The following is a 23,035-nucleotide window of genomic DNA, read 5'->3' as shown; positions in this document are numbered from 1 at the left end:
GGGCGATGCTGGGAGAGTGGAGGGTGAGTGGGTTGGAAAGGGGGAACTGATTACAAGGATCCACATGTGACCTCCTCCCTGGGAGATGGACGGCAGAGAAGGGGGAGGAGAGACTCCGGATAGGCAAGATATGACAAAATAACAATCTATAAATTATCAAGAGCTCGTGAGGGAGGGGGGGTCAGCGAGGGAGGGGGAAAAAGAGGACCTGATGCAAAGGGCTTAAGTGGAGAGCAAATGCTTTGAAAATGATTAGGGCAAAGAATGTATGGATGTGCTTTATACAATTGATGTATGTATATGTACGGATTGTGATAAGAGTTGTATGAACCCCTAATAAAATGTTAAAAAAAAGAAAGTTGGACATTGAATGGAAGCAAATGAATGGGGAGGAAGAGAGTGGAGCACATCTTAGCTCGCCAAGCCCAGAGGATGATATCCCCACTCAGAACAGCCAATGCACAGAGTTGACCATATGGCTGATCCCACTATGAGACACACCATCCCTCGCTGACCCATGGCCCTAGAGGGGACAACAATGGAGACTCAGTGTAGGGATTGACCCGGTCTGACCCCACCACAATGTGGCAAACCACTAAGGGTGAGCGGCAGAGCAGCGGGGGGAGCAGAGCAGGGAGCTCCCGAGGGAGTGCAAAGGATAGACTCTGGTGCAAGAGTGTGGCACCCCATCAGACTCAACTGGAGGACATGCCTAGCAAGTTCCTTGAGATCAACAGACCTTGGTCAATTTACACGTTTTTCTTTTTTGTAATTTTTTTCTTTTTATTTTTAATTAATTATTTTTTAAAGTATTTTTGGTCATTGGTATTCTTTTTTCTGGTGTCATTGTGTTCTCTTTTGTCACTTTGTCTTGTGCCTTTTTTGTGCATGTTATTATCACAGCAGTTCTATCTAGATAAGATAGGCTGGATGAAGAGTCTGGAGGAGAAAACAATGAGACCAATGGTTCCGGAGGAACATGGGAGAGGGGGAGGTGAGGGAAAGGAGGTGATGTTGACCAACCCAGGGACAAGGAAACAACAAGTTATCCAAAATTAGTGGCAAGGAGGGTGTGAGAGGCCTGGTAGGGATTCATCAAGGGCAACAATGGAGGCCAGCATAGCTTTTCATTAAAATTAGTTCATAAAGTTTGGGTTACTGAGCATTACTTTGTGCTTTAAGCTTTTATTTTGTAAGCAAATCCTATTAGGAAAAGTGTTTTCAAGGAAAAACTGAATATTCCAGAGCAGACAGTGGGGGGGGGGGGAGTGAGTGAGTGGAACCCAGCAAAGTCTCCAGGTTCCGGGCAAGGAATCTATGAGAGAACAGAAGTATTCCCAGTGTATACTGAGAGAGAAGTCTTCCTGGGATCGTGGTCACTCTTACCTTTCTTAATCCCCACTCTCTAAGGCAGTGGTTCTCAACCTGTGGGTCGTGACCCCTTAAGGGGTCAAACGACCTTTACACAAGGGTCCCCTGATTAATAATATTAACAAAATTACAGTGATGAAGTAGCAACAAAATAATTTTATGGTTAGGGGTCACCACAACATGAAGAACTGCATTAAAGGGCGGTGGCATTAGAAAGGTTGAGAACCACTGCTCTAAGAAGAGATTGATTATAAGGAAAAAAAGAAGATACTCCATTGTGCATGTACTAATTATTTTAGTGGGAGTTTATAATGCAGGCCAAGTTATAAATATTTTTAAAGAACCCATTAAAGTTAATTTTCAAGAAGAACTGTGATAGCCACACATTATGGGAGTGACCAGTTAAGTGATTATCAGTGTGATAGTATCAGATTTTCACACGAAAAATGAAATTTTGTATTCACACGTTAGTGGATTTAATAGTATAAATGACCAATAAATATGGGCACATTTTTAATCATTTTATTGGGGGCTCATACAACTCTTATCACAATCCATACATACATCCATTGTGTTAAGCACATTTGTACATTTGTTGCCATCATCATTCTCAAAACATTTGCTTTCTACTTGACCCCTTGGTATCAGCTCCTCATTTTTCCCTTCCCTCCCTGCACCTCCCTCCCTTGTGAACCCTTGATAATTTATAAATTATTATTATTTTGTCATATCCTACACAGTCCGACGTCTCCCTTCATCCACTTTTCTATTGTCCACCACCCAGGGAAGGGGTTATATGTAGCTCCTTGTGATTGGTTCCCCCTTTCTACCTCACCCTCCCTCTACCCTCTAGTATCACCACTCTCACCACTAGTCCTGAAGGGATCATCCACCCTGGATTCGCTGTGCCTACAGCTCCTATCTGTACCAGTGTACAACCTCTGGTCTAGCTGGATTTGTAAAGTAGAATTGGGATCATGATGGGGAGGGGGATGAAGCATTTAGGAACTAGAGGAACGTGGAGCTTATCCTGGCCCACCAAGCCCTGAGAATGATATTCCTGCTCAAAGCAGCCAATGCACAGAGTGGACCATTTGGCTGGCCCCACTACAAGACACAACATCCCTCACTGACCCATAGCCCTACAGAGGACAACACTGTAGACAGTGCAGGAATTGTGCCAGATCTGGCCCCACAAAACTGAGGCAAAATACTAAGGGCGTGCAAAAGAACAGCAAGGGGAGCAGAGCATGGAAGTCCCCGGGAATACCAGAAATAGACTTTGGAGCCAGGGCAAGTCACTCCATCAGATTCTACTGGAAAACATTCCTAAAGGTCAACAAACAGACCTTGAACTATTTAAAGGCTTTAATTTTAGTGTGTCATTAGGGTTTTGTTGTTGTTGTTTTGTTGCTTTGTTTTGCTGTCTTGTTTTTTGTGCATTTTATTATCTCTTCAGGTCTATACAGATAAGATAGGCAAGATAAATGATAAATAATCTAGAGGAGAAAGCAACAGGACTGACAGTTCTGGGAGGATATAGGAGAGGGGGAGGCTGGGGAAAGGAAGTTGGGGTTTAAAAACCCGGAGACAAGTGATCCAAAATCGCTGTCTAGGAGGGTGTAGGAGGCCTGGTAGGGCTTGATCAAGAGCAATGTAACCAAGAGGAATTACTGAAACCCAAATGAAGACTGAGCATGATAGTGGGAAAAGAGGAAAATAAAAGGAAATAGAGGAAAGAACTAGAAGGCAAAGGGCATTTACAGAGATCTAAATACTGCCATGTACCTATGTAAATATATGTATATATGATGATGGAGAAATAGATCTATGTGCATATATTTATAGGTTTAGTATTAATATGATTTTAAGATGAATTATGCTTTATTTTTGTTTTCTTCAGAAACTTTAATGTCCTCTGACTAAATGTCTAAATAGATAAATTATTATCTCTAAAACACAAGTAATTTTTGGACCTTTTATGCTCTGTTAACAAAATAAAAATCTATTTTTCATGTGTAATAATTGCTTTTATAGCTGAGTCACCTAATCTCTCTTGAATATATGTATATATGCTGAGAGTCATATATGTTTAGATTGGAAAAGAACACATTTGCTTATAGTTTAGCATTGTAATTATATTTTAATACACTTTGTCTCTACGGATTTTTCTTCCGATATAATCGCCTGGGATTCTATCTCAAGATATTAAATGTACTGTCCTAAGCTTTAAACACACTAAATTAATTTATTTCCTTTTTTAAAAACGGTCTTTGTTTTACTCCACAAAATGGGACTAGGAGTGCAACATTTAATACTAAGACCAAAAATTTAAATTTAATGTAAATCACTCCCAAGCTTATGTCCTTAAAAGTACAGAAAAACAGGAGGAAAGAATAATAACCAGCTGAAGCTTATAAGATTATGAGCATCCTGACAGAAAAATTAAAAATACTGCCTTGTTTTAGATAGAAACAAAAATACATGCAGAGTTGGCAATTCTTAACTAGAGTTTCCTAAAAAATAATTGAAACAGAGAGCAAGAAGAAAGGGATTTGCTGAGGACCACCCTAAACAGACACCCTGCTGGGCTTTGGGGACTCAGTTGGCAATAAAATAGGTCTGTTCCACAGTGTGGGAATTGCACCTGACCTGATCCCACCACACCGAGGCAAAGCACTGGGGGAGTGCAGCGGAACAGCAAGGGAATGGAGTGGCAAGGTCCCCAGGGAATGCTGAAAGTGGACTTTGGGGCCAGGGCGTGGTGCCCCAACAGACTGGACTGGAAAATGCTCCTAAGGGCCAGCAAACGATCCCTGAACTAACTACAAGCTTTTCTCTTGTGAACTGTTTTGTTCTGTTCTTTGTCAGTGGTTTGTTTTTGTTGTTTTGTTGTCTGGTTGTATACTGTTGCTTTGTTTTCCTCTGTCTAGTTTTCATGCATGTTAGTGTCTCCACAGGTCTGTCTGAATAGGACAGGCTGGATGAACTATCTGGAGGAAAAACAATGGGACCGACAGTTCCGGGGGGACTTGGGGTGGGGGGGTAGGGGGGGTAAGGAAGTGGTGTTAACAAACACAGGGACAAGGGAAAAACATGGGACCCCAAATGGTAGAGGGGGGGAGTGGCAGGCCTGGTGGGAAATGATCAAGGGTAAGGTTACTTAGAGAAGAGGTATACTCTAGCCCAGGTGGCGACAAAGCATGGTAGTAGGGCAGGAGCAAAGTCAAGGGAGATGGAGGAAAGAGCTAGGAGTCAAAGGGCATTTATGGAGGTCTAGACAAAGACATGTACATGCAAACATATATAGGAGGATGGGGAAACAGATCTATGTGTCTATATTTATAGGTTAATTATTAAGGTGGCAGAAGGACCTTGGGCCTCTACTCAAACACTCCCTCAATGCATGAATACCTTCTTTTATTAAATTGGAACTCTATGATGCTCACTCTCCCGACACAACGGCTGGAGCCAAAGTGGGTGAACAAGTAAATGTGGTGAAGAAAGCTGATGGTGCCGGCTATCAAAAGAGATAGTAACTGGGGTCTTAAAGGCTTGAAGATAAACAAGCGGCCATCTAGCTCAGAAGCAACAAATTCCACATGGAAGAACACACCAGCCTGTGTGATCGAGTGGTCCCGAAGGGATCAGTTACCAGGTATCAAAGAACAAAATATCATATCATTGACTGCACACCTCCATGATAGGATCGCTGAAGACAAATGGGTGCATAAGCAAATGTGGTGAAGAAAGCTGATGGTGCCCGGCTATCAAAAGAGATAGTGTCTGGGGTCTTAAAGGCTTGAAGGTGAACAAGCGGCCATCTAGCTCAGAAGCAACAAAGCCGACATGGAAGAAGCACACTGGCCAGTGCGATCACGAGGTGCCAAGGGACCAGGTATAAGGCATCATGCAAAAAAACAAAAAAAAGATATAAGTGTGTGTATGTATGTGTATATGTGTGTATATGTATATATATATACCATATTAAATGAAGGGGGAAGTGCAGAGTGGAGACCCAAGGCCCAAGTGTCAGCCACTGGAGATCCCCTCATAGAGGGGTTTAGGAGAGGAGATGGGTTAATTAGGGTGTGAGGTAGTACTGATGAAGAACACAGTTTTCCCCCAGATCCTGGATGCTTCCTCCCCCCAACTACCATGATCCGAATTCTACCTTGCAGGGCTGGATAGGGCAGAGGCTGTACACTGGTACATATGAGGGCTGGAGGTACAGGGAATCCAGGGTGGATGATACGTTCAGGACCAAGGGTGTGAGGGGCGATGCTGGGAGAGTGGAGGGTGAGTGGGTTGGAAAGGGGGAACTGATTACAAGGATCCACATGTGACCTCTTCCCTGGGAGATGGACAGCAGAGAAGGGGGCGAAGGGAGACTTCGGATAGGGCAAGATATGACAAAATAACGATGTATAAATTACCAAGGGCACATGAGGGAGGGGGAAAAGGGGTGGGAGGGGGAAAAAAAGAGGACCTGATGCAAGGGGCTTAAGTGGAGAGCAAATGCTTTGAGAATGATTGGGGCAGGGAATGTATGGATGTGCTTTATACAATTGATGTATGTATATGTACGGATTGGAATAAGAGTTGTATGAGTCCCTAATAAAATGTTTACACAAAAAAAACTCCAAAAGTTGCCAAAAAGAAAACAGAGTAACTGTAGCTAAAAATTACCATACAATTTTTTTTTAAATTTTCTAAAGATTATCATACAAGTAGTTATTCAACATTTACTAGTTCACATCATTTTTTAAATCAGGCAATATCATGCCATAGATATAGTGATGAGATATGTACACAAATTTCTGGAGTCCACATCTAGTGCTCTTTTTAAATCTCAGCTTTGAAATCATGGGGGAAAGCAACATGCAAAAAATAGAGCGTATCTACCTGTGTTTATAAATAATATAAAGAATATATCTGACTTGACTGATACAGGAATAAAAGTATTTAGAAGGAGAAATAATGGATCATAGTTGTTATCTTTATGAAATGGGAACTGAGTGGAGGGGAGACAGGGGTAAGCTTCATGCTATTTTCTCATGTTTGGAACTTGTGAATGAGTTATCAGGTTCAATATAGTGCTTTCAATTAGTCTTTTGTACTGTTTACTGACTGGCCTTTTATCTCAGATTGTACCTGAAGAGTTGATTCAGTCTGGAGTTCATCGGCCTTTTTTAACACTGGCTGTCTAGTCTATTTTAACTGCTGGGGACTGCATGTGGGTCAGAGTAGAACTGTGCTCCCCCTGGTTTTCATAACTGAGTTTTTAAGCAGGTCCCCAGGGCCTTGCTTCCTGGTACCTATATGTGGACTCCAATACCCAAGTTTTCTGTGAGTAACTGAGTGTATTGACCATTTGCAGCACCCGGAGTGGATTTAATATTAACTGTATTCAAATGCGCTACTGCATGCCTTAAAAAAATATGTCCTTCTAGTCTCTTTTCAAGTGTTACTGCAAAAATGACTTGGCTAGAAGGGGACAGTCTCAGCACCGTAACAGCTACTGAATATGTTCACCCCATCCTTCTTAATGGTAGCTTACCAAGGTCAAATAGAACATAAACTACAGCTCAGGACTGGCTGCTAGCAGGTATGTAGGAAGCACATGGTCTCATTCATGACTCTATTTTGGACTCAATATTAACTTCTGGATCACAATGCTTCCAACTATTGTTTCCCACTAACACGGTGCGCCCAAGAGGAACATCTGCCCAGCACTAATGAGCTATGCACAGGAGCAGCACGAAGAGGGAACCAGGAGCCAAGGTAAAACAATTAGAGGGAAAGGGAGTCTGTTGGCTCCTGACCTAAATCAAATTGCTTTTAAGAGACAGACACAGATTTTTAATTATGTAATCCCTTTGTCTCTCATTTCCTTTCAAACTTAAAGGTCAAACTCCTCTCATGAATGCTAAGAACCGGATCCAATTTACTGTGTCTGTGATCACTGCATTGACTGAATTTACAGCCCTTGTGGAAGGTGTCAACTGGGAAATAAGGAAATCTAGTTAACTTCCAGGGTCCCTGGATTTCAGCTGCTAACTGAAAAGTTGGTGGTTCGCAGCCACTCAAAGGTGCCTCACAGAAAGATCATAGCCAGTGAAAGCTCCAGGAAGTACAGCTCTACTCTGAAACACACAGAGTCTCATAAAGTCAGAATCAACCTGACAAAAATTGGCTTTATTTTTTTTGGTAGCTAACTTCCACTGTTGGGAGCCCCCGGTGGTGGCAACACCTAATGTACTTAGGTGCCAACCATGAGATTTTTAATGCTGGGGATTGTTTTTTTTAATATTTTTATTAGGGGCTCTTAAATCTCATCACAATCCATACATTCATCCATTGTGTCAAGTACATTTGACATATGCTGTCATAAAACATTTTCAAAGTATTCTCTTCCCACATGAGCCCCTGATATCAGCTCTCCATTTCTTCTTCCCTCCCCAACCCACCCTCCCTCATGAACCCTTGATAAGTTATAGATTATTATTTTCATATTGTACATTGTCTTCCATCGCCCCTCATCCACTTTTCTCTTGTTCATCCCCCTGGGAGGGCGTTCTAGATTAATCCTTCTGGTCAGTTCCCCCTCTATCCCCTCACCCTCCCCTAATTCTCCTGGTATCTCTGCTCTCCTTGTTGGCCCTGAGGGGTTTATCTATCCTGGATTCCCTGTGTTGCCAGCTCTCATCTCTAGCAGTGTGCATGTTCTGGTCTAATCCGATTTGTAAGGAAGAATTGAGGTCATGATAGTGGAGGAAAGGAAGTATTAAGGAACTAGAGGAAAGTTGTGTGTTTCATAGTACTGTACTGCACCCTGACTGGCTCATCTCTTCCCTGTGACCCCTCTGTGAGGGGATGTCCCATCTACAGATGGGCATTGGTTCTCCACTCCATGCCCCCCCTCATTCACATTGGATATGATTTTGTTCTGGGTCTTAGATGTTAGACGCCTGATACTTGATCCCATCAACACCTCATGATCACACAGGCTGGTGTACATCTTCCATGTGGGCTTTGTTGCTTCTCAGCTACATGACCACTTGTTTGCCTTCAAGCCTTTAAGACTATCTTTTGATAGCAGGGCACCATCAGCTTTCTTCACTGCATTTGCTTATGCACCCATTTTGTCTTCAGCAATCATATCAGGAAGATGAGCATCACAGAATGCTGGATTATTAGAACAAAGTATACCAAGACAATATTTTTCAACTACTGATCCTTCCTGTTTGTTTCTAACTTTCTTTTTTTTATTGAAAATCATTTTATTAGGGGCTCATACAAATCTTTTTTTAACAATTTATTAGGGGCTCATACAACTCTTATCACAGTTCATACATATACATACATCAATTGTATAAAGCACATCTGTACAGTCTTTGCCCTTGTTTCTAACTTTCACATTCCAAACACCAGTAATTATAAATACATCTTGATTGAGTGCATATTTGGTATAATTTTAGACTGAAGAAGTTGATAGAACTATTCCATTTCTCATCTTTGGTTTTAGTGGTTAGTGCCCAAATTTGAATAACAGCTGTATTAACTGGTCTTCCTTGTATTACTGTTAGGTGTCATTAAGAAAGTTCAAACTCCTATCAACCTTATTTACAAGGTCTTCCTTCTAGGTCAGTAGTTCTCGACCTGATTCATAGCCGTAGCAAAATTACAGTTATGAAGCAGTAATGAAAATAATTTTATGGTTGGGGGAGTCACCACAACATGAGGAAATGTATTAAAGGGCCACAGCATTGGGAAGGCTGAGAACCACTGTTCTAGATATGTAGCTGTTTTCCTATCACCGGTAGCATTATGCTTCAAGATGGATCTGAAGGATCTCTTCGGTGAGGAATGCAACGTCATTTTCTCTTGACTTTGTCATTTCTGGCATAGTAAACCTTATGGTTGTCCATTTCAAAATGGGATTTTTCTTTATGGACACTGACATCATTTTAATGCTTCCTAAAATATAATTTATATTTTCATCTTTTTCAATCATTTAAAAATGTAAGAATATTCTGAGTCTGACAGCTATACAAAGATGGGGAGGGAGGACAGCTTTGACTCCCAGGCCATAGCTTGCCAAGTCCTCCCATAGAATACTTCTGCTTCCCTAATAAAATGTAAAAAAAAAAAAATACTTCTGCTTATCTAGAATGACTTTCTTGTGACCTTACTGAAAGATGATGGCAGCAATAAAACAATTTAGGAAGCTTAGCAAATTTAGTTTAACTTGTGGAAAGAAGATAACCAGTTAAGCATAAATGTACATTGTAGTTAAATATACTGAAGTCTTTCAAAGCTGTTCTTACTCTGAGAGTCTACAAAAGCATTTCATCACATGCATTAGAACTCACTAGAAGAAGCCAGAGAGATTTTTTTATAACTGTTTTATTAGCACTTCATTTCAATCCAGTAGTTTCACTAGATTTCACATATCATACAATTTAATGATTCAATCATATTAAGAAGGGTTATGCAATCATCCCCACAATCAATTTCATAACATTTGTTTCTCAGACTCATTGTTAGGTCCCAGTCCCGTCCCCCCCAACCTCCCCTGCCATGGTCCTACATAATCATTAATCTAGTTACTATACCCATATATTGTCTATCCTGAATCTCATATACAGAATAATCATACAAAGCACAAACAACAATAATAATGACAAAACAGGATGAAAACCTCAATCAAAAGCAGAAAATATTTTTAAACTGAAACAACTTTAAAATGGGTCGAAAGGCCCTGGAGGACAGACAACAGAAAAGTGGGTAAAGGGAGATGTCAGACAGTGTAAGACATGACAAAATAATAATAATTTATAAATTATCAAGGGTTCATGAGGGAAGGAGGAGAGGGGAGGGAAAGGGGAAAATGAGGAGCTGATGCCAGGGGCTTAAGTGGAGAGCAAATGTTTTGAAAATGATGAGGGCAACGAATGTACAAATGTGCTTTACACAATTGATGTATGTATGGTGATAAGAGTTGTATAAACCCCTAATAAAATGATTTTTTAAAAAGAGAGAGAGACCTGAAATATCAGAACTTGAATCTAAGTCCTCCACCTGTAAATGCTTGTTCTCCCCTTGCTACTTGCTCATAGATAAAGATTAGTGTGTAATATCAGGTCCTTTGTGAACATTAAATATAGATGGAATGACTGAAAATTTCAAATCCACACATAGAGACAGATAGAGAAGAATAAGGCTGTCAGTCCTTTTGTAGTAATAGAATTTTTTTTAAGAAAGAAAGAAATTCTACCTTAAATGAAAAGAGAATTTTATACCTAGGGAAAACTCCAAAACTGGAACTGCCTAGAGGTAGCATTCCTGCGGAACAGTCAAACGGACCATCCTCCCACTAAGGCAGTAGTTGTCTCCTCCTCGTAGCTTGTTTAAATCGGGAAAGTCGGATAATGTTGATTATCAATCCAAACATAACAAGCGGATTATTCCCTGCTCCTCTTTGTTGCGGTGTATCCTCTTTCCTCTTAGCACATTCATGCCCACATTTCTTTCCCTCCCGAGCTAACCTTTGCCTAACAAATCTGAAGAATGGCCGAGACCTACAAAGATGCTAAGACAAAGTAGTTGATCAGAAATGACCCAACTCATGTTAAACTGATGATGTTGCTAAGTATTTTTGATTCCCACTATGAACATGGGCCGATTTTTGTCAAGAAAATACATGGATATCAAACTCACTGCTGTAGAGTCCATTCTCACTCATAGCAACCCTATAGTATAAAGTAGAACAGCCCCTTTCTCTTAATAGGATCATCTCAGCCATTTCCTCCCTAAACTCCATCCCAACTCAAGAGAGAGTGGCAAGAGTCTGGCCAGTCCTTGAATGCCAGCCAGGTGGTTATTCTTACAGGATAGTCTGGGTATGAGGACTCTTTGATCAGAGTACCAGAGACCAAACTCAACAATCCCTATGGGTCAGAAGTATCTGTTTTTGTAGCAATCCAGAAGTTCTGAAAATCAAAAGAAATAAGGTAATTCTTTAAAATGCACATTCTTGGCACAATTCTGAATGTGCTGTTTCTATCGATCCAGTGTGTGACAAAAAGCAAGTGTGCATTTTTAACAAGCTCGCTGAGGGACTCTGATGCACAGACAGCTTTGAAAGCGACTATTCTAGTCTATTCAAAATATAACTGATTCAAGAAAAAGTATTCCTTTTTGACATCTCAGAGTACATGTGAAAGATGATACATTTTTAAATATGTGGATTATCTGTCGTGATATCTTCAATTCACTAGATAACATCACCCATCTTCTGTAATACTGACTTATATAAAAGCAACCTAATATCTCAAAAGACAAGTTTTTAAATTTTCATTGACAATTACCTCATCAAATGACAGCGTAAACATGAGTTTGGTTTTTTGGAAAATCATGAATGCAATTTTATTATACTGTTTCCAGCTGGCACATTTCAATAGATGTAAGAATATATATACCCCGAGTTCATGTTTATCTACCTTACTAATTAAATGTAATATGTTTTGACTTCAGGTCAAAGTACAATCTGGACAATATTTCTCCATAAGACTGCTACTATATTTGCAGGAAAGTATCTGTGAAAATATAGAAAAAGGCAAAACCCACCAACACATATAACTAAGTGATCCATAAACTCATGCCAGAATCCTAGTGGACTCAACCCAAGACCCCAGGTATTTTGAGGATGTTCTAAGAACAACCTATCTCCTGTTCAGTACAAGGAACACGTTGGTTTGTATCTTGAAAAAGATGTCATTTAGGGGTTAAAAAACTTAAACGAAAAGGTTATTTCTATTCCCTTCCCTGCCACCCACCCACCTCACCCCAGTCTTCAATCCCCTCCTTCAGAGTCCAAAAGAAAGCAGCAACCAGAATGAAGTAGTTGATAAAATCATCAACTTGGGAGTAATTGATGCTTCTTTTTGTGTTAGACAGAAGACCACTTCCCTCTCTCATCTCCTCCAAATCTCCACCAAAGGTCCTGCTGTATCTACGCAGAGACTGCAAATGCCATAAAATCACAACAGAACAACCATTGCTGTAGAACTGATCCTGACTCACAGTGACCTTAAGAACAGAGAACTGCCTCATAGGATTTCCAAGACTGTACATCCTTATGGAAGCAGGCTGTCGCCTGTGGTGACTGGTGGGCTCGGTGATCCAACTCTTCAGTCATTAGGCAAGCACTTAACCACTACACCACCAGAGTTTATGGCACAAGAAAGTAGTGAAGCATAAACTGGTGACACTTGGTGGCTTTTGTCATGGCAGCAGTGTGCACTAGGGATTATAGTTTTTGCACATAAAGGAATGATTCACCTATGGCTAAAGCAATTATTCAAATTAAAACATTTTAAGCCAGCTAAACAAACTTAGAAGGGGAAATGATCTATTTACAAGTGGGCAAGTAGGTGAAGGCTCCTCGCATCAACTTGCTCTTCAACTCCCCTCTGAGAAATAAATCATAGCAAGACACCTTTGGGGCATATCAGATCTGAGTGATGTGGATAAGGACCAGATAAGAAAAAGTCTGCTCACCCTGCTGCTGACAAGCAGAGTCGAGAGGATTTCACCTTGCTCAAGGGAAATAAAAAAGAAAATGAACATATATTTTATTGGGGGTAGCCAGGGAATGCAGAATATGGGGGGGATTTAAATACAGGGAAAAGAACAAACTTCGTTTTTAATATTTTTATTGGGGGCCCTTATATCTCTTATCACAATCCATACATTCCACCAATGTGTCAAGCACATTTGCACATATGCTACCATCATGATTTTCAAAGGATTCTGTTCCCACTTGAACCCGATACCAGCTCCCCATTTCTTTCCCCTTCCCCCCCCACCTGCCCTCCCTCACAAACCCTTGAAAAGTTATAGATTATTTTTTCCATATTTTAAATTGATCTCCATTGCCCTTCACCTACTTTTCTGTTATTCTTTCCCCTGGGAGGGGGTTTTAGATTGATCCCTGTAATCAATTCCCCCTTTCTCCCCTCACCTTCCTCTAATCTTCCTGGTATCACTACTCTCCTTGTTGGCCCTGAGGGATTTATCTATCCTGGATTCCCTGTGTTGTGGGCTCTTATCTGTAGTAGTGTGCATGCTCTGGTCTAATCCGATTTGTAAGGTAGAATTGAGGTCATGATAGAGGGGTGAAGGAAGCACCAAAGAGCTAGAGGAAAGTTGTGTGTTTCATCAGTGCTACACTGCACCCTGACTGGCTCATCTCTTCCCTGTGACCCCTCGGTGAGGGGATGTCCAATTGTCTACAGATGGGTATTGGTTCTCCACTCCATTCACCTTGGGTATGGTTTTGTTCTGGGTCTTAGATGCCTGATACCTGATCCCATCAATACCTTGTTACCACACAGGCTGGTGTGCTTCTTCCATGTGAGCTTTGTTGCTTCTCAACTAGACCCCAGATGGGATATCTTTTGATAGCCTGGCACCATCAGCTTTCTTCACCACATTTGCTTATGCACCCATTTTTTCTTCAACGATCGTGTCGGGAAGGTGAGCATCACAGAATGCCAGATTTTTAGAACAAAATGTTCTTGTGTTAAAGGAGTACTTGGGTTGAGGACCAATGTCCATCTGCAACCTTAATTCTTAACATATAGATATGAGTACATAGTTCTATTTCCCTCTCATTTACATATATGTAAATATATTTACATAGATACATACCTGTTTTTAGGCATCTATAAATATTCTTTGCCTCCTGGTTCTTTCCTCTATTTCCTTTTTACTTCCCTCTTGTCCCACCATCATGGTCGGACTTCATTCGGGTTAGTAATTCCTTGCTGGCACATTGTCCTTGATTGAGCCCAACTAAGCCTCCTATGACCTTCCTTCCATTGATTTTAGTTCACTTGTTGTTCTCTTGTCCCTAGGTTGGTCCCCACCCCCTTGTCCTTTCTCCTACCTCCCCTTCGCCCGTATCCCCTTGTAATCATTGGTCCCATTCTTTTCATGTCCAAATTATTTATCCTGCCTATCTTACCTAGATAGACAAGCAGATACCAGGCAAAGCCAAATAAAACAACAAAGGAAGTCAAAACCAACAAAACAATAACAACAGCAGAAAGCAAGAACAAAATAACAATAACAAAAAGAAGCCACTGATAAAAATGGAAAAGCCTATAAATAGTTCAAGGTCTGTTTGTTGGCCTTTATGGGTGTTTTCCAGTGCAGTCTGATGGGGTGCCAACCTCTGTCTCCAAAGTCTATTTTTGGTGTTCCCCGGGGCTTTCATCACTCTGCTCCCCTGGCTGCTCTGCTGCATGCCTCAGTACCTCGCCCCAGGGGGATGGGGCCAGACCATGCACTACTCCCACACTGTGTCTCCAGTGCTGTCCCCTGCAGCACTATGGTTCAGTGAGTGACGCCTTGTCCCATGGTGGGGCCAGCCCTACAGTCCTCCTGGGGCATTGTCTGCTCCGAGCAGGAACATCGTCCTCAGGGCTTGGTGGGCCAGGATGTCCTCTCCTCCCTCTCCATCCCTTTGCATTTCTCCTGTGTGCTCTAATCTGACGCTCCCCTTTCCCCAAGCTGTAGCCCCAGTGCTGGCCTCTGAAATACATTCTTCTGGGGTGAGGGGAGGTTGTATCAACATAATCGGGATTGGGGCCGGTCCCTCAGGCCTCTCGGTTGATTCTCTGGTGCATGCTGGTTTGTTGTATTCATGTGTTGGTAATCATGCTGAAGCCTGGTCTCTCTCTCTCTCTCTCTCTCTCTCTCTCTCTCTCTCTCTCTCTCTCTCTCTCTCTCTCCCTGTCCTGTGGAGATATAAACAGTATCCCCCCCCCTTGGGTGGCTTAGTGCCCTGTTCCCCCCGTACACATGTCTTTTTTTCTCTCTTCCTTCCCCCCTCTTATTTAATTGGCTGCTGTATGTATCCCTGGATTGAGTTTGGCCCTGCCATAGTTGCTGGACCTCACCCCAGGGATGTACGTATATAGTAGCTTTTCCCTGTGGCCTGTTGTTTTAAGCTTACCTCAGTGGACTCATGTTGTACTTGTCCAAGAAGAACAAATTTCTACATATAACCTCTTCTTACATGTCAGAGAAAAATGTCATAGCCCGGATTAGCATGTTCAGCGGAGTATAAAAAGGCACGGGCGCCAACAGACAGAAGCACCACATGGAAGGAGCAGACTGAAATTAGGTGGCAAAAGGATCGATGGTTTTAAGAGAATTGGAAACAGTGTAGAAATAAACAAATAAATAAAAATAAAACAATCATAGCCTATAGCTCGTTATTGGTGCAGTTGGCAATATCTACTAAAGCTAATTAGATGTGTATTCTCCTGTCCAACAAATCCTTTCACCAGTGTAACAGTTATCCTAAGAAACATCACAGGTCCACAAGGGAAGGAAGTTCAAGACTGTAAATGGCAGCACTGTTTGTCGTAGACAAAAGCCATACACAACCCAGGTGTCCAGCTATATGTAGGATAAAATGATGTACACACATCAGGGCATGTCCAAAATACATTGCTGTGGAAAGAAGACAAGTCAATAAAAAATATATTTCATACATAGTTTCTTATATATATATATGTTACTATATGTAATTTCTTATATATAAATACATAATATATAATTATATCACTCACTCACTACCCTCAAGTCAATGCTGACTCATAGTGACCCCTGTGGGCTTCTCAGACTGCAACTGTTTATAAGAGTAGATAGCCTGGTCTTCTTCCATGGAGCAACTGGTGGTTTCAAACTGCCGACCGTGCAGCTTGCAGCCCAGTGCACAAACACTACACCGCCAGGACGCCGTCATATAATTATACATACAATGAATATATCATTTCTGGTGCATAAAGTTGAAAAACTAAACTACATTATTTAGGGTTGCATACCAAAGTGGTCAAACTATTTAAAAAGAAAAATAAAGCAGAAATTACTATCAACGTCAGAAGTATTAACTTTGAGAGAAGCAAGGAGTCTGTACTTGGGATAAGGCATGTGAGGGTCCTGTGGGATGCTACAATGTACTATTTCTTCTTCCTTTTTAAAATCATATTATTGGGGGCTCCTAAAGCTCTTGTAACATTCCATACATCAGTTGTATCAACCATATTTGTACATATATTACCAAGCATATTTACACATGTTACCTCATTATTTTCTAAACATTTACTTTCTGTATGAGCCCTTCATGTCAGCTCCTCTTTGTTCCCTCCCTCCCCTTCTCCCACCTTTGTGACACCGTGATAAATTGCAAATTATTATTGTTTTCATATCTATACCAACTGCTGTCTTGCCTCGCCCACGTTTCTGTTGTTTGTCCATGCCCACCCCCAAGGGGGAGGGCGTTAGGCATCAATCATTACGATCGGTTCCTCCCCTCCTCCCTGCACCTTCACCCTGCCTTCCTGGAATGTGCTGTTTCTTAACCTGAGGTGGCACGCACAGTTAGCACAGTTTCTCAGGTTAGGGTCTATAAACTTGCCCATATGCGAATTATACTCGTATTTCACAATGCTTTATATATTGAAGACATAATACCAGAGCTAAAATCTGGTTGAAAAGGCATATTTGATTTTAAAAGTGAGATTAAAATTTGGATAGTGTTTCGTGAGGAAACAAAACAATGAAAACTAAAATGATAACCATGGAGTAAAGATTACAGAGAGATAGAATGTAGACAACAGATGGCGTTAGAAATTAAAAAGAAAATCAAATAAATGTGTAATAGGTACTGGACTAAGTACATTACACAGTAACTCACTGAATGATTACCATAGCCTTATGAGGCTTAGCACTATAACTAGGTCCACGATGTTGTTGTTGTTGTTGTTGTTGTTATTGTGCGCCATCACATCAGTTCCAATTCACATCGATCCTACGTATAACAGAAAGGGTCCGATCCTGTGCCATCCTTACAATTGCTGTTACGTTTAAGACCATTGCTGCTGCAGGGGCCGTGAATTATTTAACATAGGTCTTCTAGCCAAAGCCTCTAACTTTTTCCTGCATGGGTCTGTTAAAAAGATAGGGGGACAGTCTGACAAATTTCACTTTTGAGTAATTGTGAGTAAGACTCCCTGGGATGCCACCTTGCTATGTATAAAATGAGCCCTCTAAGAAGAAGGAGGGTCTCATTACCAGCAAGAGCCCGGAGTAGAACATGTCCTCTGGACCCAACCCTGTACATTGAACATCCTGGATCCTGGATAACAGATGTAACACCAGAGGAGCAGCAGCAGAACCAGAAGCCGGAGCAAAAAAAGCAGAGTGATGAACTTCCCAACGCACGGAGCAAGCAACGCTGAGTGCTTTTGTGTGCGAGGCTGGCTTGTGGAGTGGGATGCTACTTGACATTTCATTGGGAAAGTGGGGCTTGCAGACCCACAGAAATAGAGCTGAATGCCCTAACTGAAGCTTACTGCAGTGGGATGCCTCTGGCCAGTTCCATTCGAGAGCTGGTTTGCTGACCCACAGAACTTGAACTGAGTGCCTTTGGACGGAGGCTTTCAGTCAAGTGGCATGCTTCGCTGGGCATTTTTGGCAGACCTGAAAGAACTTAGTAACGTGCTGCTGAACAACTGTGTCATGATCATTTCTCACTGGCATTACAACTTGTTAACATCTTTAATAAACCCTTTCATCGTGAATTTTGTCCAGCAGTTCTGAAAAGCCATTGCAATATATGTTAGAACCTAGAGTTCGAGCAAAGAATACTAAGACAATTCAACTGCAGCCACAGACTGTGTCAATCCATCTTGCCAACTGTCTTCCCCTTCTTCCCTGCCCTGCTCTGTTACAAAATATGTGTTTCTCTAGGGACTCGTCTCCCCTGATGCAATTGCATGAAAGAGTCTCCCTGTCTCTGCCTGCAAGGAGCATTCCTCTATACTTCCTCCAAGGTCACCTGTAGGGGTGAGAAAACCAAGGCATGATTACTCCAAGGGATTCTGTGATACATTGCTAAGTAAATTATGATCACTGAAAGCTCAGGCCCTCTCTGATACTAACATCAGCTTTCTGCACTCCATACTTCCCTCTATGTTTCCCTGCATTGGACTGAAATATAATGCACCACATTATGCAAAGCTAAAAGGAGAATGAAAACAATCCTTTGAAGGATTTCAAGGAAAGTCACTGAATCTAAGAATATTTTTTAAATCACTTGACTGGGGACTTGTGTAACTTTTTTAGGGGGGTTCATTTTTTCATCATTTTATTAGGGTCTCATACAACTCTTATCATAATCCATACCTACATCAATTGTTTAAAACACATTTGTACATTCATTGCCCTCATCATTCTCAAAACATTTGCTCTCCACCTAAGCCCCTGGCATCAGCTCCTCATTTTCCCCTCCCTCCCCACTTTCCCCTCCCTCAAGAGCCCTTGATAATTTATAAATTATTATTTTGTCATATCTTGCCCTGTCGATGTCTCCCTTCACCCACTTCTCTGTTCTCTGTCGCCCAGGGTGGAGGACACATGTAGAGCTTTGTAATAGGTTCCCCTTTCCAACCCACCCTCCCTCTACCTTCCCAGTATCACCACTCACATCACTGGTCCTGAAGGGATCATCCACCCTGAATTCCCTGCGTTTCCAGTTCCTATTTGTACTAGTGTTCATCCTCGGGTCTAACCAGATTTGTAAGGTAGAATTGGGATCATGATAGTGGGGGAGGAGGAAGCATTTAGGAACTAGAGGAAAGTTGTGTTTCATCATTGCTACACTGCACCCTGACTGGCTCATCTCCTCCCTGAAACCCTTCTGTAAGGAGATGTCCAGTGGCCTACAAATGGGCTTTGGATCTCTGCTCTGCACCAACCCCCTCATTCACTATGCTAAAATTTTTTGTTCTGATGATAACTGATCCCTTCAATACTTCGTGATCACACAGGTTGGTGTGCTTCTTCCATGTGGGCTTTGTTGCTTCTGAGCTAGATGGCCACTTGTTTACCTTCAAGCCCTTAAGATCCCAGATGCTATATCTTTTGATAGCCAGGCACCATCAGCTTTCTTCACCACATTTGCTTATGCACCCACATTGTCTTCAGCAGTTGTGTTGGGAATGTGAGAATCATAGAATGCCAATTTAATAGGAGAAAGTATTTTTGCATTGAAGGAGTACTTGAGTGGAGGTCCAATGTCCTTCTGATACCTTAATACTAAACCTATAAATATATGCACGTAGATCTCTTTCCCTATCCTCATATATAAATATATTTGCTTATGTACATACCTTTATTTAGACCTCTATACATGCCCTTTGCCTCCTAGCTCTTTCTTCTATTTCCTTTGACTTTCCTCTTGTCCCGCTATCATGCTCAGTCTTCATTTGGGTGTCAGTAACTCCTCTTGGTTACATTACCCTTGATCATGCCCTACCAGGCCTCCTAACCCTCCTCACCACCGATTTGGATTACTTGTTGTTCCCTTGTCCCTGGGTTTGTTAACACCACTATCTTTCCCCCAACCTCCCCTCTCCCATGTCTCCCCAGAACTGTCAGTCCTGTTGTTTTCTCCTCCAGATTGTTCATCCAGCCTATTTTATTTAGCCAGACCTGTGGAGATAATATCATGCTCAAAAACAAGACAGAGCAAACCCAAGCAACAAAAGAAAACAAAACAACAACAAAAAGCCAATGACAAAAAAAAAAACCACAGCTACAACAAAAAAGAAAAGCTTGTAGTTAGTTCAAGGACTGTTTTTTTGGCCTTTAGGAGAGTTTTCCAGTTCAGTCTGTTGGAGCGCCATGCCCTGACCTCAAAGTCCACCTTCAGCATTCCCTGGGGACCTCGCCACTCCATTCCCTTGCTGTTCTGTTGGACCCCCTTAGTGTTTTGCCTCGGTGTGGTGGGATCAGATCGGGCACAATTCCCACATTTTGTCTCTAGTGTTGTCCCCTGTAGGCCTATGGGTCAGTGAGGGACCTCATGTCTCATAGTGGGGCCGGCCATGTGGTCCTCTCTGTGGACTGGCTGCTCTAATTGGGAACATCGTCCTCAAGGCCTAGTGGGTCATGATGTGCTCCACTCTCTCCTCCTCCCTCTTCATCTGCTCCTGTGTGCTCTAATCAGATATAGGGAACTAGTATAAATAACTCTTATCACAATCCATACATACAAGGATCCAAGAATTTTATATGCAACCAAATTGTCCCACGGTTAAGAAAGTGGTAAGTTAAACTCATATATTTCAGAAAATATGCCCACTCAGGCACTAATCTTTAAAAGAAATGTTTAAAGACAAATTTCAACTGGCCTAGAGAAGAAGCCTAAAAAAGGAGGTGAAATTTGGGAAATGATGATATAGGATTGTCCTAGAACCCCAAAAAACGATGGATGAAAACACTGTAGGGGTAGAAACAAAAACCAGAGGGACTTAAGCACTGTCAAAACATTGGGAATAGATACATTTTTTAAAGTTTAAAACAATAATCTACATATTAAAACCCACATGACATTAACAAAAATTAGGCAAGTAAGGGACAATGAGCAACAAGAAGGTGGAAAAACAGCTAAACTCTGATCAAATGTAGTAACCAAAAATACGCTTCTCTTCATTAGCCTTGCAAGCAAAGCTAAAGAATGTTTTTGAAATTTTGTGAAAACTAGGTACCACTAAACCCATCACAGGCAAGTTAATTGTAACTCCTGATGAGCCCACGGACAGAGTAGACCTGCCTCCAGGTGTTTCCAAAGCTATAATCTTTAGAGGCTCGTTTAAAGGGGCTGGTGAATTCCAACCACCTACCTTGTTGGCAGCCGTACATTTAATCACTATGCTACCAAGGTCCCCTCAGGTGCCACTAGAAGAATTTTAATGTGTGTGTGTTTGTCCCTAAAGGAAGATAAAAGCAAAGAAAATAAGATCCACCTTCAAAGCAATGGAAATGCAAAGAAATATAAGCATGAAAAAAACCAACAACCATGAAATAAAATAACAAGATCAAATATATTCAAGTCAAAGGGCTGCATGTTGAGTCTAAAACTTCTGTTTTTGAAAACTTATCTAAAATAAAATGATATGATGCAATGACATGAAAGGACAGGAAAATGTGTGAAGGACATGTCAGGCAGATTCTAGGTAGGGCCTTGTGTAAAGCAAACGCATGAATGTTCTAGCTGAAGACTCCAAGCATAGACATCCTCTCTTCTAATCCACCCACAACCAATTTCCTTGGCCGGTCACTTCACTAAGGATTGTGAGGACGGCAGGGGCCACAGCAGTGTCTCATTCTGCTGCTCAAAGGGGTGTCATCAGTCAGAGCTCACTTGATGGCACCTGACATCATTTCCCCTGCCCGCCTCGACGCCATCATGCAGTTTCCTCAGCGGCCATAGCTTGTCCCATTATTCTCCTGCATTATGGCCAGCATTGCCTCCTTTCAGACTCTTCTTCCTGGGCTCACAGACCCACTGCTTTCAAAATAAAGTCAAAACTTCTTCCCTTCTCTTACATCTTCCTTCACGATCGGGCCCATGTTGATGTCTCTAGTTTTATCTACTGTATTTGCCTAATATATTAATTATGAGAAACAAAAAGCATCTAATTAGAATGACCTCATAGACTCTTGCAAGCAAAGTCTTTATTAGATTATCTTGCCAATACTACACAGTACCGGAGCCTAGGTAACGCTGTGAACATCCAATGATCATGATGGCCATAATGGGAATGACAGAGCTAGGAATAGACTACATCTCCATTAAAAGGAAAGGATGCCAGACCCGGGGTTAGGCCGGGAGAGGAGCGGGAGAGGTGAGTAAAAGAAAGCTATCTGAGACACGAATATGAGACTGTGCCCTCAACTCAACTTCAAAATGTTTTCTCAGAGAGATACATGTAGAGATTTCAGTTTAAGTGTAAAAATTCCACATCAAAAGATGTTTAAGGTCCTTTCCAGCCTGGTCCCGGCGCTATGGCTCCCGCGAAGAAGGGCGGTGAGAAGGGCCGTTCGGCCATCAACGAGGTCGTGACCAGGGAATACACCATCAACATTCACAAGCGTATCCATGGCGTGGGCTTCAAGAAGCGTGCCCCTCGGGCGCTCAAGGAGATTCGGAAGTTTGCCATGAAGGAGATGGGGGCACCAGATGTACGCCGACACCAGGCTCAACAAAGCTGTGTGGGCCAAAGGAATCAGGAACGTCCCGTACCGCATCCGTGTGCGGTTGTCCAGGAAACGAAACGAGGATGAAGATTCCCCAAACAAGCTCTACACACTGGTCACCTACGTGCCCGTCACCACTTTCAAAAACCTACAGACAGTCAAGATGGATGAAAACTAGTGGCTGTTTCTCTAATAAAGGTTTTTAAACTGCAAAAAAAAAAAATTTTTAAGATGTTTAGGACCTTCTTTCTGCCTGAAATTCCAATCCACCAACAAATAGTCAACTATCTATAAAGTACATGAGGGGACTTCAAAAAATTCATGGGAAAACTCTACTATCTTTTCATCCTGTTTTTTCTAGTGTTGTTGCTTTGTTTTTTTAAGACCAAGAGAATAACTGCTAAGCTCCCCTCCGATGTCTCCAGGTGTGTGGGGGATGCTCACGAGCGCCACGGAGCTTTTGCAAAGCTTCGTGAAGGATGCAGAAGCTATGAAAAGAACGGGCAGCAGCAGACTGAAAGGGTAGCAGAAACTTAGCCCT

The 23,035-nt window shown here is 41.8% G+C and overlaps 1 pseudogene; it reads left to right on the top strand.

Moving 5' to 3' along the window:
• Window positions 1-22,302: 22,302 nt before the first annotated feature.
• Window positions 22,303-22,672, top strand: LOC142425688 (large ribosomal subunit protein eL31-like; annotated as a pseudogene).
• Window positions 22,673-23,035: the final 363 nt, after the last annotated feature.

Source organism: Tenrec ecaudatus, chromosome 14 (genome assembly GCF_050624435.1).
Source record: "Tenrec ecaudatus isolate mTenEca1 chromosome 14, mTenEca1.hap1, whole genome shotgun sequence".
In the NCBI taxonomy this organism is placed as follows: domain Eukaryota; kingdom Metazoa; phylum Chordata; class Mammalia; order Afrosoricida; family Tenrecidae; genus Tenrec; species Tenrec ecaudatus.
Note: the sequence above shows the minus strand (reverse complement) of the source record. Positions and strands in the feature narration are given on the sequence as shown.